Genomic DNA, 4,342 nt, shown 5'->3' with positions numbered 1-4,342 from the left:
TCTGGAAGCCCCCTCCTCACCAGCCGGGACTGGGGACCCCATCCCAACTGCAGCCAGTGCAGGGCAGCGGGGCTCCCCAGGCTGGGCACGCTGCCCGTGCCACGGGGGTGTCTGGATGGTGGGAGGGCATGGGAGGATCGGCAGCCCGGGAGAGCAAGGGTCAGTCCTGAAACTCAGCCCCGGCTAGACTCATCCGCTTCCAGCTGGGAGCGGTGGAGACTGTCTGCCTGGGCAGGGTGGGGGCTGCTGCTCCATTCCTGGGGGACAAAGGGGACCCCTTCGCCCCAGAGACCACTGGCCACCACATTTGAGTGGGTGTGACCCCCCAGACTTGGGGACCTGCTGGCGGGTTACAGCCGCTGGACCCCCGGCAGCCCCAGCTCCATTTGCATCTCATTTCCATGTGAAAGGAACAGGTCAAGTTGAAAGTTGAAAGGCTGGTGGGGGGCGGCCGGGAAGGGGCCGCTGCCGGAGGTGAGACCCCAACAAAAGGGCCGGATCCCCAGGGCCCAGCGCTCGCCTGGCCACGGGCTGTGGCCACGGCCCCACGGCAGCCGCCATCTGCGGGTCCGTGCCGCCGCCACCGGCCAGACAAAGGCCTCGTGCCCGGCATGTCCCCATCTGTCACCTCCCCGGCTCCTGGCTCCCTGAGCAGAGACCGAGTGGGGACATTCGGGTGCAGGCAGCATCCTTCCCTCTGCCCACCGGGAGCAGGGCGATGCTGGGCACAGCAGGAGCCTCTCCATCATGTCCCCATGTACTTCTAGAGCGACTCTGCAGAGCTCTCGCTGAGGAAACTCAGGCAGGAGCAGAGGGTGGTTTGCCCTGGGTTAGGACGTGGCAAGGGGCTGAAATAAAACACCAGAAATTAGCACCTACCAAAATTAAGGGGTTGGGGGCTCCCAGCTCTGGGGGTGCCTCTGCATGGGGCTGCCCACACTGCACTGAGCCCCAGTGGGTGCTACCAGGCACCTGCAGCCGCCTTCACCTAGCACTTCCAGGGGGGAATTGGCCTCTGAGTGTGTTTTTGCTCATTTGCAGCTGCACTTACCGTCCAGGAGGTCCTGAGAGTGGCACGGAGGAATGTCTGTGGGAGGTGAGAGCAAAGGCAGTGCCAGTCCCTCTGTTTCCAAACACTGTGCCCCTGTCCCTGGAGCAGCAGTGGAGGTGCTGTACCAGGTGCTGGGGAAGCATTCCTGCAGAAGGTTGCCCTCCCGGAGCATGTCCCGGGATGCTCCTGGGGAGGGCGAGGCACGGGGCGCTGCCTGGCTCCAACGCCCTGCTCCAACGGGCCAGACGTGCCCGGGCAGCTCCAACAGCCTCCTGCCTGCACCCGTGCAGCCTCACAGCCGTGGGGGGATGCAGCCTGAGGGCTCTGCCCTCGCCTACCGACCGGGCAGGGATTTTCCAGCCGAGCCCGTTGTGTGGATCTGAGCTCAGGGCAGCCCTCTGGCTCCCAGACAGCTGTTTACTGCGTGCTTCCCTTGGCTATTCTCCTTCCACCAGCTCCTTGTGTTGCTCCAAGAGCAGTTTGAACAATGCAGGGCTGTAACTAAGCTCCATGGCGTGGGCCAAATGCTCATTCCCTCTATGCAGAGCTGACTGGAGATGCCAGTACCATGGGACAGGAGCCACCCTGGGGTTGGGGTCAGGCCAGTGGGTTCAGGTGGCTGTGGGCTTGGTGACTCTGCTTGAGTGTGTCACCTCTCTTCTTGCTCACAGATTATTTTCCTACACTTTGGAATTTTTTCTGTCAGGTGCATGGGGAAATAAAGTGAGTTTTCCACATCAGAGCAGGCCCTGCCAGCTGGCCATGCTGGTGACACGTGGGGACTCAGGTGACCACGGGAGGGCTGGGAATTTCCCTGTCTCCCTCAAGCCCTGACACAGCATCAGGATCCTCTGCCTGCAGTGGGCAGCGACCTTCAGAAGGGTTTTGGCTTTGTTCGTGGGAGCACCTCAGGCCACATGTGCATCCAGGCTGCCCAGCCGGCACCGCGGGCTGAACCGGCACTTGGAACGTCACCAGGCACTGTCACGCTGCGTGACGCAGCCTGGCATGGAGGAATGCCCCGTGGTTTCGATCCCATGTGAGCGCTGAGCTGCCTTGGAGGGCGTCCTCGCCCGGCACTGACTCAGCAGCAGCCGCCGCACACGGAGCTGCTCCAGTGCCCGCCAGCCACCGTCCCACAGGGACACGGGGAGGACGTGGCTGGGGAGCAGGAGGTGCGGGGACATTGGGACACCATCGGGACACCCTCGGAAAGAGCGCAGGGGGAAGCAGTGCAGCAGTTGATCCGTGCCGAGGAGGCTCCCACGCCGCAGGGCCGATCCAGGTGGGTGGCGGAGGTGGTGCCAGTCCCGTGCCGGTCCCGTGCCAGTCCTGTGCCAGCAGAGTGGGGCTGGGTGAGCTGGTGGAGGGGGGGAGGTCACAACCGCACACCTCTGGAGCAGCTCCTCCAGGCAGGAGGTGAGCCGGTGTGCCAAGTGAGCCTGGTTGGGCTGCCTGGCCCAGGAAGGCAAGGAGCTGGGCCATGCTGGTTATTGCCCAGTGCTCTGGCTGGGCTTGGGGCATGGGATAATGTTGCTGTGTTTTTGGGTCTGTTGGAGGGCGGCTCCGCTCAGCTCACCTTGGCTCGGTGCAGCCCAGCTGTGCCAGCACAGCGGCTCAGCACCGCAGGAATGTGGAGCAGCAGGTTGTGCCTAACCTGGCTGTCCGTGCTGGGGAGGGGACCCCACACCGGCCACAGGTGACTGCGCTGGGGGACCCTGTGTCCTCATCCCTGGTCCCCAACAGCCACCCTCGGCTTGGCCCCAGGGCTGAGTGTCTGGCACTGAGCTGGGCTCCAGCGCTCAACATGGGGACATTTTCCTCCTTCACCTTGCTTGGGGGGCACATTTACAGCCAAGGAACCTTCCCTGTGCTGGGCACAGGCACGAGGGCAGCAGGGCTGGCCATTGGCATAGGGTCTGGGCAGTGCTGGACCCAAGGGGTGCTGCAGAGGGCTGCAGAAAGCTGCTCCAGGGAGGACACAGGAAGCTTTGTGCTGGTGCTGGGACCATCCCCAGCTGTCACCATGCCTGACCGCCCCCCTGCAGACACTTTCCAGGTCAGGAGGCAGCGTGTCCCCCCAGGCAGGGCACGAGTACGAGGACAGACAGCCATCCTCCCCCAGGCCTCTCGCCTGTCACAGCGTGTCAGGCAGATGCACCGTGTGCTGTGCAGGGACCCTGCTGGGGTGCAGATTCTAGGGGGGCTGGGGCTGACACTGTAACCCCTGGGCTGGCAGGGGGTGCAGACATGGCTCAGCTGTGGCTCAGCCATGGTTCGGTGGGGCTTTGAGTGCCGGGGCTGACTCCTGCCGCCTGCGGCCAGAGCTGGGACAGGATCTGGGCTGCACCCAGGAAGTTTGTGCAGGGAGGTGAGCGGGTGACGTGACGGTTGCCTGCTCGGGGCTGCCGTGAGAGCGAGTGGGGCCACAGCACACTGGTGCCCATCATACCCACCACTGCTCCCGGTGAGTGCTGGGGCTTGCTCTCTCACCTCCTCAGGGCTCAGCAGTGCCCCAAATCAGGACCCCCAGGGGAGATCTCAGAGCAGCTCGGGAAGGGGCTTGGGGGAGGAGGTCTGAGCCATGTGTCCCCCTTCATGCCCTGCCACTGCCTGAGCTTCTCTGGGTATTGAGACCCTTCCAGGTGTGCCCACCCCTGGGCCGGGGGCTGCAGAGGGGTGCAGGGCTGGTTTCGGTGTGCCCCTCCTTCCTGCTGTGGGCGGGCACGGTGCCTCTGCCTTGTGGCAGCGGCTGCACTTGTTGGGGTTGGCAGGGGCCCAAGGACACGGGGTGCGCGGGGCCCCATGCTGCTCCCAGCACACTGTGGCCGGGGAAGCACTGGTGGAAACCCCCACCCGTACTTTCCAAGGAGCTTCAGGATGGGAGCAGTGAGTCTGTGAGCAAGGGCAGCCACGGAGCTTGCAAGAGGGCCTAGAGCTGAGGGAACAGCAGAGAGAGTGGAGCACCTGGCAGGGTGGTGTGTGATGGAACCCCGGGCATGGGGGAGGCACTCCTGGGAGTCGGCAATGCACCCCTCGGCATGGGCGATGTAAAGATGTGGGTGATTGCACCCCTGGAAGCAATCAGTGCTCCCCTAGGAGCAGGCGATGCACCCCTGGGAGAAATCAGTGCTCCTCTGGGAGTGGGTGATTGATTCCTGGGTGCAGGAAATGCACCCCTTGATGTGGGTGATGCACCCCCTGGGCACATTCAGTGCGCCTCTTGATGCAGACGGTGCATCCCCGGGCATATGCGATGCGGGCAGAGCATCGCTGAGGGGTGCTGGGCTC

This window comes from Manacus vitellinus, unplaced genomic scaffold, assembly GCF_001715985.3.
Source record: "Manacus vitellinus isolate BGI_N305 unplaced genomic scaffold, ASM171598v3 scaffold_26_pilon, whole genome shotgun sequence".
Taxonomy (NCBI): Eukaryota; Metazoa; Chordata; class Aves; order Passeriformes; family Pipridae; genus Manacus; species Manacus vitellinus.
The sequence above is the reverse complement of the archived record's forward strand: the minus strand, read 5'-3'. Positions refer to the sequence as shown.